Genomic DNA, 15,158 nt, shown 5'->3' on the forward strand with positions numbered 1-15,158 from the left:
TCAAACCCAAAGCGGTTCCCTAGCGCCTGAGAGCCCGGAGCACTTCGCGTTTTCCACTGAGAGGCGCGCGAGTGCGCGCGCGACCGGCCGCTCGGAGCTACGGAGCGGGCCAATAAGCGGGCCGTCTCTCCGCGCCGGCTCGGGATTGGGCAAACCGCGCCAGCCTCCCTGCCTGACCGCGGGCGGGCGTGCCGGGGAGCCACTGGGATAGGCGCGCCCGCTGCGCCAGAGTCCCGGGGGCGCGTGCGCGGTCTCGCGGCTGCCGCGGGGGCTGGTCTCGCGCGGTCTCGAGGTGGAGTCGCTGGAGGCCGCGGCAGCGACGGCGGCGACTGGCGGTGGGGCGGGGGCGGGGACTAAGGATTGTGAGGTGGGGAAACGCGACTTTCTGGATTCTTTATCCGGTATTTTAAGTGCAGCTGGGGAGCTGTCGTTTCTGCAGCGTTGAGGAGCGGCTGGGGCGGGAGGAGCGGCGGCGGCCACTGGGGCGCGGAGGTAAGTGGCGTCCGGCAGCGGTTCCGTGTTGAGGTCTTAATCAACAGGTCCCCGCGAGCGGCCGGGGGAGGGGGCGGCCGGGCTCGCCCCCTCCCCCTCCTCTGGGCCCGGCCGGGACCCGGGGCTGCTTCGCGGGCTGCTCCAGGCAGCGCGAGCCGGCCGGCCGCGGAGGGCGTGAGCCCAACCTTTGTCCCTCGGAGGTACGCTGTCTGGCCGTGCCCGCTCCCTCTGCCTTGGCGAACGACCCACCTCGGCGGGGACTCTTGCCCGCCCGGCCAGAGTTGCAGGGAGGCGCCTGCTCTCTGCGCCCCCGCCCCCGAGTTCGCGACTCCCGGGACTCCCTCCAGGCCGGGTCGGGGAAATCGGCGGGCGAAGAACATTTTCCTTTAGAAGACGGAATGTAGTCGGCGTTCCTCTGCCTGACTCAGCCCCTGGTATTCGGCTGCTGGTTGCATTCTTTAAACAAATAAACAAACAATTTCTACTTCCTTGTAACCACTTTTAAAGAAGAGCCAAATCTCGTTTATGGTTTCCGATAATTTGCTGTAAGTTTGCAAGGTGAACTTCGAAGCCCATCACTTGTTATAAGCTGCTTTTAATGGAAGGCGCTTTAAACAATCTTTGGTGCAAATTATGTAATTTCCTATTAATAATAGCTCACCTTCTCGTTAGCTGATTGAAATACAGTAAGGTGTCCGGAATTTAGGTTTCGGTCGAAAGGCAGTTGGCGCTCAAATTAAAATCTGATAGCTAGGAGGTTTTTGGAAGCAGTACATAGTGTGTGTTTTGTCTCCGCACTCGTTTAGAGTTGTGAGAATTTAGATTTGGAAAGCCCTTAAGAACAAGAGTTTTGGAATTTTGATTTTAATAAGGTGAGAGGTGTCACGATTTCTGATTTTTTTAAAAGTCTTATGTGTTAATGATAGCTTCTAATTATGTTTAGATTATACCAGAAGTTAATAAGCTATTAAATTCTGCAATAAGAACAAATGACAGGCTGGTTATTGGTGTCTTTGAAGTATGAGTATTGAGGTAATAAAATTGTTAAGTGAGCTTTTTTGGATTATAAACTAATTTTTTACTTGATCCCTGTGGACTTGGCTTATTACAAGTTTTAAAAGGCTTTTTAAACTACTGTAACAGGTGGAAGCTATTAAATTAAGAATTTTATAGATGAAATAGGCAAAAAATACAGAAAGCAATTCATCATTTTATCTTTGGTAAAACAAAATCAAGTAAATCTTACCGTGTATTTGATTGACTTTTGGCCAGACAGATCTTAACTTGACAGGATGAACTCAGTAATATTAACTTGTTTTAGAATGTTAAAATGTGAAAGAATATATAATTTTTACCTGAGGGTTACCCAAGTCAGTAGAATGAGTTTAGGAGTTTACATGCTTTTTCTGAGTTATTATTATCTTGATTAAGAAGCCTATTACAGATGTACCAAGAAATTTGGTCTACTTTATACATCAGTTGTTGAGTTGGAAGTAATTTTAGTGTTTGTATCATCTGACCTCTTCGTTTTCCAGGAAAAGGAAACTGAGGTTTATAGACCGACTAGTTAAGTGGCAGAGTTGGAACTAAATGCTAAAATGTTTGCCTTCAGATTCTAAGTACAGTGTTCTTTTCACTATATACTGTTGTTAAATAAACCAATTAAATTACCCTTACTCGTTTTTTTCCCCTTTCTTTTAAAAATAACCACTAACCACAATTAATTCATTACCCTACTGAAGGGCTGTTTTCAGTTTTTCAATGTTTCAGACATTGTTTAATGAACATCCTTGTGCATGCATCCTTCAACACTTTTGTGAAGTTTTCTCCAGAATGACTTTCTGGGCCATAGGTCGATGTACATTGTCACCTTTACTAGCTGCAGCCAAATTACCCTCTAAAAAGTTGTAACAGTTTACATTCCTGCCAACAGTATATGAGTCATCCTTGTCCACACTTGCAATTGTCAGATTGGCAATATCAGATTTAATTTGTGCCAATCTGATGGGTGAGAAAGGTATTTTTATTTTCTTTCTTTCATAACAGTCTTAACTTTGTGAAATGAGGTTAACTTTTTGTTGTACAATTGTTTTGACAAATGCGCAAAGCTGTTCAATTATCCAAATCAAGACACATAACAGTTCCAGTGCCTGAAATTCCTCTGAGCTATTCTTTTTTGTAGTCACCTCTTCCCCCACCCTTGATCCCTGGCAGCTAATGATTGTTGTCTTTACCAGTAGTTTGTCTTTTCTAGAATATCAGATAATGGAATCATTAGAACATTTAGCCTTTTGAGTCTGGTTTCTTTCATATAGCGTAGTACATTTGAGTGTTCATCCATGTCGTTGAGTATGCCAGCAGTTCCTTCCATTTTATTGATGAATGTAGTATTCCAGTGTGTGGATGTATCACAGTTTGTTTCTCCATCTACCAGTTGAAAGACATTTGAGTTGTTTGTTTGGACTATGAATAAAGCTGCTATAAATCTTTGCCAACAGGTTTTCATTTTTCTTGGGTAAGCACCTACGAGTGAAATTTCTGGCTCATGTGGGAAGTGTATGTTTAACTTTATTTAAAAAACAAAACAAAAAACGTGCTAGAGGAGTTCTCATGTGGCGAAGCAGGTTAAGGATTCGGTTCGGGTTGTTGCTTTTTTTTTTTTTTTTTTGTCTTTTTGCCTATTTCTAGGGCTGCTCCCGAGGCATATGGAGGTTCCCAGGCTAGGCGTCTAAGCTGCCCAGCCTACGCCAGAGCCGCAGCAACGCAGGATCCAAGCCGCATCTGTGACCTACACCACAGCTCATGGCAACACCGGATCGTTAACCCACTGAGCAAGGCCAGGGATCGAACCTGCAACCTCATGATTCTAGTTGGATTCGTTAATCACTGTGCCACAATGGGAACTCCAGGGTTGTTGCTTTAACACAGATTTGATCCCTGGCCTGGGAACTTCCATTTGCCATGGGTGCAGTCAAAAAAAAAAAAAAAACTGTGATAGGTGGAATAATGGTCCACAGAGATGTTCTAATCCCTCGAACCTGTGAATAAATTAGTTTATGTGGCAAAGGTGAATTAAGTTACAGATGTAATTGATCAATGACTTTATTAAAATAGAGTTTATTCTGGGATTATCCAGGTGCTGTGGCCAGTGTATCCCAAGGTCTTAAGAGGGAAAGAGAAGTAGTAGAGTCAGAAAGATATAACAATGAAAGCAGGGCCAGAGAGTTCTTGGTTTTGAGGTTGGAGAAGTAGGGGCATAAGCTAAGGAAAGTGGTGGTCTCTAGAAGCTGGAAAAGGCAGGGAAATGGATTAACTTTTAGAACTAACTCCTGGAAAAGAATACAGCACTGCCAGCATCTTGATTTTAGCCCAGGGAGACCTATATCAGATATTTAACCTTCAGAACTGTACAATTTGTTTTGTTTTAAGCTACTAAATTTGTAGTAATTTGTTTGCAGCAGCTTAGGAAACTATATACTGTAAAAGTGTTTTCCAAAGAGGCTGAATCATTTTGTATTTCCGCTGGCACTGTATGAGTGTTCCATTTACCTTACATCCTCATCAGCACTTGGTATGATACGTGTTTTTAATTTTAGTCTTTCTAATAGGTATGTTGCAGTGTTTTGTTGTGGTTTTTATTTACATTTTTCTCACGAATAATGTTGATCGTCTTTTCTATGCTTATTTGCCATCTCTGCATCTCCTTTGGTGGAGTGTCCACATCTTTTCCACTTTTTTTTAATGATTTTTATTTTTTCCGTTATAGTTGATTTACAGTGTTCTGTCAATTTCTACTGTACAGCAAAGTGACCCAGTCATACATGTATATACATATTCTTACATTGTCCTCCATCATATTCCATCGCAAGTGACTAGATATAGTTCCTTGTGCTATACAGCATGATCTCATTGCTTACCCACTCTCTTTTACCACTTTTTTTGTGTGTGTGTCTTTTGTCTTTTTAGGGCTGCACCCTCGGCATATGGAGGTTCCCAGGCTAGGGGTCTAACCGGAGCTGTAGCCATAGGCCTTCACCACAGCCACAGCAACGCCAAATCCGAGTCACATCTGCGACCTACACCACAGCTCATGGCAACGCCGGATCCTTAACCCACTGAGTGAGGCCGGGGATTGAACCCGAAAACCTCATGGTTCCTAGTTGATCGTTTTCACTGTGCCACGACAGGAACTCCCTCTTTTCCCACTTTCAAATCAAGGGGTTTTTTTTATTGTCCGGTTTTGAGAGTTCTTTGTCAGATAGCTGATTTGCAGAGGTTTTCTCCCAGTCTGTGGCTTGCCTTTTTCATCCTACTTAACAGTGTCTTTTGAAGTACAGAAGTTTTAAATTTTAAAGAAGTGCAGAGTACCAGTATTTTATTTTATGGATCGTAGTATCAGTATTATATATAAGAACTCTGCCTAACCCACAGTCACAAAGACTTTTTTCTGTGTTTTCTTCTACAAATTTTATATTTTACATTTAGATCTATGTTATACTTTGAGTTAATTTTTGTGTTAAGATAGGTTTAGGTTGAGTTTCATTTATCTGTCCAGTTGTTTCATGACCATTTATTTGTTGAAAAGACAATTCCTTGAATTGCCTTTGTCTCTTGGTCAAAAACTATTTGTCTACATTTTTGTGGGCCTATCTTTAGACTCTAGACTCTTGCGTTCCATTGATCTATTCGTCTTTTTTTTTTTTTTTTTGGCCAATGTCACAGTGTCTTGATTACTATAGCTTTAAAATTAAGTCTTGAAATCAGGTAATGTGAGTTCTCCAACTTTTTTTTTTTCCTTTCAAAATTGTTTTAGCTAGTTCTTCTTCCTAAATTTTAGAATCAGCTTGTGAATATCCAAAAAAAAAAAAAAGAAAAGAAAAGAAAACTTCCTAGGATCACAATCCTGAGATTGTGTTTCATTAGATTAACTTAATAATTGACATCTTAATCAGATAGAATTTTCCAGTCTATGAACCTGATATCTCTCCCTATTTGTTTAGGTCTTTGATTTCTTTCATGAGTGTTTCCTAGTTTTCAGCATATAGATCCTGCAAATATTTTATTAGATCTAAACCCAGGTCTTTGAGTTTTAGTCCTGTTGTAAATTGTCATTTTTAAAAACTTAGGTTTCCAATTGATCATTACTAGTATGTAGAAATACAGTTGATTTTTGTATTATATTGACTTTGTATCCTGAGTTTTTACTAAACTCACTTATTACTTCTAGGAGCTTTTTCTTGTAGATTTCTTGGGATTTTTCTGAGGAGAAGTTCATGTCATCTAGGAATACAGAAATGTTTCTAATCTGTATGTCTTATTCTTCTTGACTTTTTTTTTGCAGTGGATAGGAGTTCCAGTGAATTGTTGAATAGGAGTGTTGAAAAGAAATACTCTTGCCTTGTTTACAATCTTAAAGCATTCACCTGTAAAATATAATGTTATATGTAAGACATTTTGTAGATTCTCTAAATCAGATTAAGAAAGTTTCCTCTGTACTGAGGTTTCTGAAGGTTTAAGGTTTTGTTTTGTTTTTTGCTTTGTTTAAAAATCATGAATGGATGTTTTCTGCATCTATTGAGGTGACCATGTGGATTTTTTCCTTTAATTTGTTAATACAGTGAATTGCACTGATTAATTTTCAATATTGAGGGCAGCCTTATATGTTTATGGGAATAATTTCAGAGTTGTTGCAAACTAAAAATTATTTTGGGTTCTTTTTCTTTGACATTTAACATTTTTTCTTAAAAATAAACTGGGAAACAGAATATAAGATTTTGTGAACCCAAGTGTTTATAAAGTCAGAGGAATCAAGGTATTCATTAACAATTGTGTAAATTTTACATGTTGGTAGGACTTAAGTTTTCTTGACCTACCTATATTGGAGGTGGTAACTGTACCACTAGAGGACTATTGTTTAGTATTACTAGATGAAGAAAGAAAATATTTTTTGTAACACTGTAACCAAGTATTGCTCATGCTGGCTTAATTTAGGCAGTTGTTTAAAGGTATTTGGGTAGTGAAGTATATTTTGAGTGAAGATAAAATGATTTAATTAGGAAATTTTTACTTTTAGTGAAACAGTGAGAATATTAAAACCAAAAAAACAGGCTCTTTCCTTAACACCAGAAAATCAACGATGGACCTTTGAGTAATCACATAAGTAAAAATGTTTGGCTTGGTCCAAGTATAATGTATTGAATGTATTAAAAGCAAAGTGTGAAATGAAATATAGAATTAAGTAGTTGTAAGAAAAAGCTAGGTTCTGTTTTGCTATACAGAGGGTAGTCTTTCATGAAAAATGTGGGTACATAGTAAAAAGATACATGCTTATTAGGCGTATTTTAATATTTTAATTGTGAAGTGTTTCCTCCATCAGTTCAGACTATAGAAGACAGTTTAATTGTAAAGAATAAGATTTCAGTAGCCTTATAATCAAGCTGTGTAATTTTATCATTTTTATAAATTTGGGCTTATCATAGATTTACCCATTATAAAAGTTCAAGCAATATCTCTCATATAATTAAAAAGTTTTAGGTTAATAGTTGTCTCAAAGATCCTAAACATTGAAGTTTTGTGGCCTCTGAGGTTCTTGACATTTTTGATCCCTTTAGACAGGGGTTGACAAATTTCTGTAAAGGGCCAGATAGTAAATGTTGCAGGTACTCTGCTGTTACAGTGCAGACGGCCAAACAAATCAATGTGGCTGTGTTCCAGTAAAACTTTATAAAAACAAGGTATGCCTGATTTGGTCTTTGGGCTTACTTTCCCTACTTTGGTTTGGGGCAAAAAGTTGGCAGGAGAAATGAAAATACTTGTGGTAATGTAGAAGAAAGACCCTAAGGGTCAGCTGAGTTGGAAGGGTATTCCATGCTTCCATTCCATTCATGCTGTAATGCCCAGCCAAGCCCTCATTTTCCTTATCTTTAATGTGTGTCCACCTCAGAAGATGGTTGAAAAAGTTAAGCGTGGAAGGCTCTGAGCAAAACATTCTAACACATAGTAAATACTTAATAAGTATTTGTTCCACCCACCTTACTGTTTTATGGTATTTTACAGTGTCTAATATATCTGATTAGTTATTCCAAACATCATAACTTATAATTGTGTTTATGTTTATAGCTAAATTGCTGCTGCAGTGACAATGCAGGATCCGTAACCTGCTGCGCCACAAGGGAACTCCTAAATTGTCTCTTTCTTTTGTCTTTTTAGGCCTGCACCCATGGCGTATGGAAGTTCCCAGGCTAGGGGTCGAATTGGAGCTGTAGCTGCTGGCCTGTGCCATGGCCACAGCAACGCCAGATCTGAGCCATGTCTTTAGCCTACACCACTGCTCATGGCAATGCTGAGGGAAGCCAGGGATTCTTAACCCACTGAGCAAGGCCAAGGATCAAAACCTAGTCCTCATGGATACTAGTCTCTTTTTACTGCTGGGTCACAACAGGAACTCCTCAATTGTCTTTTGATTTATGCTTTTTTTGGGTGTAAGTTAGAACTATTTGGCTTCACAACAGTATCAGAAACTTCAAATGAAAAAAATTGAAAATTTGTGTTAACAATAATTTCATGTTGTGAGGATTTTACATTATCACAAAAAATGTTGATGCTACCACTTAAAATGCATTATTTTGATTTGACCTAAGAAGTAGGTTTGTTATTTTGTGTGCTTTGAAAGTACCTTTAAGACTTCGTTAATTTAAATTAATTGATTCGTCTTGTGAGTGAATGAAACTGAGGGCCCTGCTAGGATTTGGATGCATTTAAACAGGACCTATATTTAGGTACTCATTTTTGTGTAGTGTTTGGAATATAAGGGAAGCTTCAGAAAGTTGTTTTTCTTTCTGTATTTCTGTTAAGATTGAGCCGGATTTGAGATTAACTTCCTTCTCCTCTCCAAAAAAAAAAAAATCTGTGCTCCTTCACAGATCAAAGACAGAGATGCCACATAGGTGGCTGCTGAAATAATTTTGCCCCAGTAGTTAGTGGCTGGGCTGGGATTGCCTCTCACATACCAGATTCATAACCTTTTCAGTACTCTTTTCATTGCACCATTGCCTGGTTTGTTAACTGTTATTACCTGTCTCTGAACGCCCAGAAATCTAGTTTTCTTGTACCACATAACTCTATTTTCCCCTTCCCTACAGTGTAAACAGAAGCTATTGCAAAGTCTTATCAAATTTTAATAAAAAATCTTTATATTATTGTTAAATACAATTAGAGCTTAGAATATAATTGTATTATACTTAATGTGAAAGAAAACTGCTATTTTTTAGCAGATTTTGAAAATCCTACTTTACATTATCTGTATATTTATGTGGGAGTTGTTTTTTCTTTGTTCTATAAGTAGTCATCATTTTTTTTTTCTCTTTTTTCTTTTGAGGGCCACACGTGAGGCATATGGAGGGTCACAGGCTAGGGGTCAAATCGGAGCTGTAGCTGCCAGCCCACACCGCAGCTCACAGCAACATCAGATCCTTAACCCACTGAGCAATGCCAGGGATAGAACCTACAACCTCATGGTTACTAGTCGTGTTTGTTAACCACTGAGCCACAGCGGGAACTCCCTGATCATCCCTTATTTTTGCACACTTTTGTCTCTCTCAAATTTCCTAACTAGTTTATTCAGAAGATTATAGGTAAATACTGAATATTTACAATGTGAAGACTTTGGGCAGGATATAGAGAAGCATTAGATGAAGTCACTGCCCCCAGGGGTTTGACTTTGAAATAAGTATGGATAGTCCATTAGAGATTAGTTTGTATTAAAATCTATTAATTGTTTGAAATTGGAACAGAATCGCAGAATTGCTTAAATAATATGCAAATGATTTTAGGATTGTATTTTATAATGTAGAATTATAACAGTGTAGCCAAAAAAAAAAAAAACCCAATATACCACAATTTATTTAGTTATATTACTGTTGGTGGACCTGTGAGCTGTTTCTAGGTGTTGGTTATTATGAGTAATGTTACCATGAATATTCCTGTAAGTTTGGTTTATCAAAGTGTGTTAGGTACACTCTAGGTCTGTGTTGTCTAGTATGGTAGCCACTAGCTACATATGGCTAACTAAAGTGAACAGTTCAGTTCTTCAGTTGCAGTGGCCATACTTTAGGTGTCTGATAGCCATATATGGCCAGTCGCTATGCTATTACTGTATGGTACAGATACAGAACATTTATTTTCATTGTTGCAGAAGATTCCATTGGACATTGCTCATCTAATGTGTATAATTAGGAATGAAATTACCTATGGGCATGGTCAACTTACTAGATAATGCCATATCTCTTTCAGTGTGATTCATTTTACTAATATGCATTTCCCGCAGCAAACTATTAAGTTTCTTCAAACTGCCTCACATCGAAAACAGGGAGTTCCCATTGTGGTTCAGTGGTGTAATGAACCTGACTAGTATCCATGGGAAGATAGGTTCAATCCCTGGCCTCACTCATTATATTAAGGATCCAGCGTTGCCATGAGCTGTGGTGTAGGTCACAGAAGCTGCTGAGATCTGGTGTTGCTGTGGCTGTGGTGCAGGCCAGTAGCTGTAACTCTGATTCGACCCCCAGCCTGGGAACTTCTAGATGCCGCAGGCGCAGCCCTAAAACGAAAAGAAAAGAAAACTGCATCAATTCTACTGTATAAATACTAGTAAATTGTCTATTACTCTTTTGTGAATCTTACAGTCGTTTGGCCCTTCCCCTGAAACACACATATTGTTGTGCATCAGGGAATTGTAGAAGTTAGATCATGAAACCCAGATTGAAACCTTTGACCCAGGGGATTCATCTGAGGACTATACATGTAACCTGAAGGTATTTTTCAAAATAACGCTTGAGTGATTAATAGATACCTAAGCACATATGAAAGGAAATTTGATTATTCTTTGTAGGTTTCTTAAAGGCACAATGTTCCTTTTTTATCTTACCCTTTTATACTTTACACTTTATCTTTTATTCTTAAATTTTATAGTGAGAATAGTTGTTGTTTTGGTTAAATCACAGTACTTTTTGCCTTCCCCTACCTCCTACCCAGAACATCCCTTGCCCCATCTCTTAATGTGTTATGCAGTACGCTGTATCCTTTGTATATAGTTCTAAATATTAACAACTTTGTGATGGAACAGAGGCTCAGTGAGATTATTTTATCCAGGTCCTGTTGTAAGTGATAGCGAGGATTCCAATTCAGTTTATTTGAGTCCAAAGCCCTTGGCTTTTTCTACTTTGTATTTTAACCTGACTTATCGTGTTTAACACTGTCTTTTTGGTAAGATTAGAATCTTTCTAAGGAAGACTATCTTTAACTTAGTATTTAAGTTGTGCTTGGAATAAAGTGAAGAACTTTGAACCTGTAAATTGTAAGCTTCTTAAGAGCCGGGGCTATGTCTTTTTATTTCAGTATCTTGCTTCTTAATGTGGTTAGATGCATGTTATCAATTTGTACTTTTTAATCATTTACCTGTTTAAACCTTAGCCTTACTTGTGAGTTTCATTCCAAAGACTCTAACCTAGTCCCCTCCTGTAACCTGAAAGGATTTGAGATTCAAAACAATTCCATTTATCCTATGTTGGCTGTAAATGTGTTTGATGGTCAATGGGAGGGAGGCGGGAGGTGGTCTAACTTTCACGTGTTCTTGGTTAACTTTCTTTACAAAAGATATAAACACCAACAGATGATTTTGCTAGTGGCTTTTTCCTGCTTTTCTATGGGCTCGTACTGATAGACATGGTTAACAAACCTTCCACCAATTAAGTACTCAGGCTGTAGAGTTAGACTTGTGCTGAAATACCTTCCTGACTTGAAATACCTTCTTGTCTCTGGGCAGGTTAACCTGTGAGTCTGATTCCTTATCTGCATAATGGGGGTTGTAATATTGCCTGATTCAGAGGGCTGTAGGGGAGGAACTACCTTTCTCCTCCCTCTGAGGTTCACTGTCTGGGGCCCTGCAAATTAAACTGACAAAAGACGGGTTAACAGGAGAAATGGTTTATTACGTATGCATATAGACACCTTCAGAGGAAAGAGTTGAAGACCAAAGAAACAGGGAGACTGAGCAATAAGTTGTGGAATCGTGACAAGACAAAGGAAAAGAGGCTTTTAGGAGGTGTAAATTGTGGGAAGGTAAATATGTGGGGGGAACCAATGGAATATAAAGGTTATTCTAGTAAAGTTTGTTATGCAGATCTAAACTGGTGTCCTCTACATTGATAAAAGTTATCTCCCAGGATTGAGTTCTCTTTCTGATACCTTTAGAAATGGAAATGCGTGTTACCTTTAAAAAAGGGAAATTTATGCCCAGTTTTTTAAGCCTGATAGGGGAGGGAAGAGAAGTCCCACCATGCCCTATTGATTTTTAATTACTTTTAGCTCAAAAAAATCCTTATGCCAAAGTGTCGCATTTTGGTTTCTGATCCCCCTCAGGGTCTTATTTCAAGAATTAATTGAGATGCTGTATCAAGAATGGTTAACATAATACCTGGTGTGGATAAAGCACTCCATGAATGCTTATGCATATATAAGAGATAGAATACAAACCTGGTTTATGACATTTACATGGAATTGCAATGAACTGCATTATGTTTTAATAAATATGCTTTGACTTGATTGTGTGATTATATGTATATATTTTATTTTATTTTATTTTATTTTTGTCCTTTTAGGGCCCTACCCATGGCATATGGACATTCCCAGGGTAGCAGTTGAATGGGAGCTCTAGCCGCTGGCCTATGCTACAGCAACAGCAACGCCAGATCAGAGCTGTGTCTGTGACCTATACCACAACTGCGGCAATGCCAGATCCTTAACTTACTGAGCAAAAGCCAGAAGTTGAACCCACGTCCTCATGGATACTAGTCAGGTTTGTTACTGCTGAGCCACAATGGGAACTCCCATCAGTAATTTGATTAAGCAGTTTTATAGGAATTGTGTGAATCAGTTGTCATAGAGTGAGTCATTGATGAGTAATTATAATGTGTTGAGTTAGTTTTTTTCATCTCTGGAATAATAGTAAAAAGTCGGGGAGAATAATTTGTCCTGTTTTTAAACAGCATGTGTATGTAGTGAGATCAAGTACTACTCAGCTTTATCAGTTTCTCTTATCAACTCAAGGGTTTCACTAGGATATTTTTTAACTAGGTCGTTTTCACTACACATTCTTAAATAGGCTTAAAAAAATAACAGTTTGCAGAGTTGGGTTTTATTATGGAGATTTAAAATCTTATGTTTAGAAAGCATTTGTTTAATTTTACTCATGTCACTGTGCTTGCATTAGTGTTTTGTTTACTTTTTTTTTTCCTTTTTTTCTTCTTTTTAAGAGCCACAGGTGCGGCAGGCACATGGAAGTTCCCAGGCTAGGGGCAGAATCAGAGCTATAGCTGCCTGCCTATGCCAGAGCCACAGCAATGCCAGATCTGAGCTGCGTCTGCCACCTATGCCACAGCTCATGGCAATGCCGAATCTTTAACCCAATGAGCCAGACCAGGAATCAACCAACCCCACATCTGCATGGATACTGGTTGGGTTTGTTTCCATTGAGCCACAATAGGAACTCCTACTTTTTTCCTTTTGTTTAAGGGAAGCCTTTCCTCTCTGTCTTGGGCCTCATTTTGCTTTCCCATTTATACATTGATTTATAAAATGCTCTTCCTGGGAGTTCCCGTTGTGGTGCAGTGGTTAAGGAATCCGACTAGGAACCATGAGGTTGCGGGTTTGATCCCTGGCCTTGCTCAGTGGGTTAACGATCCGGCATTGCTGTGAGCTGTGATGTAGGTCGCAGACGCAGCTTGGATCCCGTGTTGCTGTGGCTCTGGCGTAGGCCCATGGCTACAGCTCCGATTCGACCCCTAGCCTGGGAACCTCCATATGCCGTGAGAACGGCCCAAGAAATGGCAAAAAGACAAAAAACAAAACAAAACAAAAAAAGAATGCTCTTCCTCTACAGGTAATTCCTGTAGCACTTTCTACAGTTGTAGTACAGTACTTACCAAATAGCATTGCAGTCCTATAGGGGTTTTGTTTGCTTGTTTACTTATCTGTTTTCCATATTAGACTTTAAATTCCTTAAAGGTAAGGACTCTGCCTTAGCAGGCTTTTTCTTGCCAGTGACTATCCCAAGTTTTCATACCAAATCGGTATTTACATTGTTGAATGAATGTGTAGTTTTAGTAATCCTTTATAACTGTAGGTTTTCTCTACAGTAATCTTTAAGATTGACCTTTTGTTCTTATTTTTTGTTGCATAATATGCCTTCTATGCTTAAGTTTTCCTACTTTCTGAGACTGTCTGGTTAAAACAGAACATTGCTCATACCCTTAGTCAGCAGTTCTGTGGTACTAAAAGTTCAGTAGATTTCAAACTTGGTGACATTTATATCCTCATCAGTCTTCTTCCTTCTCAAATTCTTCTCCTTTCCTCTTTTGATGACACAACTCTGCTTCTGGTCCTGAAATACCCTCTAAATTACTTTTGGTTAATGTTCTTGTTCTAATAACTGTGAAATGGTTATATAGTATGTCTTCAATGACAAGGCAAATTATCCTTTTTCTTTCTTTCTTTCTTTCCTTTTTTTATGGTCAGTTGTTGAATTATATACCAATAAACCATCTAGGTAGAGGTAATCATCTACTAATTTGCTGACCTTTGGAGTGTATTTTTTTTCCTGTAGTAAGCTTTAAATCACTTGAGTTCAAAATTTGGTAGTCTTGTTAACGTATTTTTAGAGACCTGCAACTTGTGACGCATGTTTCAGGGAAAGTAATTGACTAAAGGGATTGACACCTAAGACTAAAGGGAAAGGAGAAAATCTGTATAAAATACGCATAGAAATAGTTATCTAGAAAGCAAAGCAATAGCCATGTGAGTTTGGTGATTTGGATTCTTCGAGTTTGTCATTGTGCATCATTAATATGACGAAAGGTGAACTTGACTTACTATATTGTAAAGTGTTAGTGATCCCTTTTGGAATTTTTCTTAAAACTAATGTTCTTCTTCCTTTGGTAAACTCTCAGTTTCAAAGATCTAACATAGTCATTTTTGTGTGTTAGAGGAAATCCTGACGTTTGAAAAGCTATGATCTAATGACAGCTTAAGTGCTTTATTTAGAAATTCTTATTTATTGTTGCATTGTTTATAAAATTGTTTAGGGACTTGGGCATAATATTTTGAATACTTCTCTTCACCTAAAGGTTCTAGACCTCTTGAAAGGGCTTTGTTGCTTTTGCTAATTTTTATGTACTTTAAGAAGGTAGTTGTAATTTACAACTTCTGGAGCATTCCCTGGTGGTTCAGCAGATTAAGGATCTGGCACTGTTAGCAACTGTGGCTCTGGTCCCTGCTGTGGTGTGGGTTCAGTCTCTGGCCCTAGAATGTCTTCATGCCTTGGATGTGGCCAAAAAATACAAATAAAAAATAAAGTTTCTATTTTTTTTTTTCCCTTTCAAAGAAAGTAGTGTCTGTGTGGTTTTCCCCCTCAAATCATAAAAGTAACACACTTACATCAATATTTTGTAAGGTACCCAAATTGTACAGAAGTATTAGTAGGAGGTAAGATCTGAGAGGTCTGTTATTCTTACTTTTCAGAGATTAAATGAAAACAATATTGTATGTATGTCCCCAGACTTTGTGTTAACAACTTTATAAACATTTTTATGTGCATTTATAAAAATGGGATG

At 38.6% G+C, this 15,158-nt stretch overlaps 1 protein-coding gene across 2 annotated transcripts in view; it reads left to right on the forward strand.

Annotated features, from left to right (window-relative positions):
- Positions 1-345: 345 nt before the first annotated feature.
- Positions 346-15,158, forward strand: part of PALS1 (protein associated with LIN7 1, MAGUK p55 family member) — a 100,537-nt gene continuing 85,724 nt past the window's right edge. For both annotated transcript variants that reach the window (XM_047795195.1, XM_047795196.1), the window contains exon 1: positions 346-492. The gene's annotated coding sequence lies outside the window, so the exon portion shown is untranslated. The remainder of the gene's footprint in view (positions 493-15,158) is intronic.

This window comes from Phacochoerus africanus, chromosome 9 (genome assembly GCF_016906955.1).
Source record: "Phacochoerus africanus isolate WHEZ1 chromosome 9, ROS_Pafr_v1, whole genome shotgun sequence".
Classification (NCBI taxonomy): Eukaryota; Metazoa; Chordata; class Mammalia; order Artiodactyla; family Suidae; genus Phacochoerus; species Phacochoerus africanus.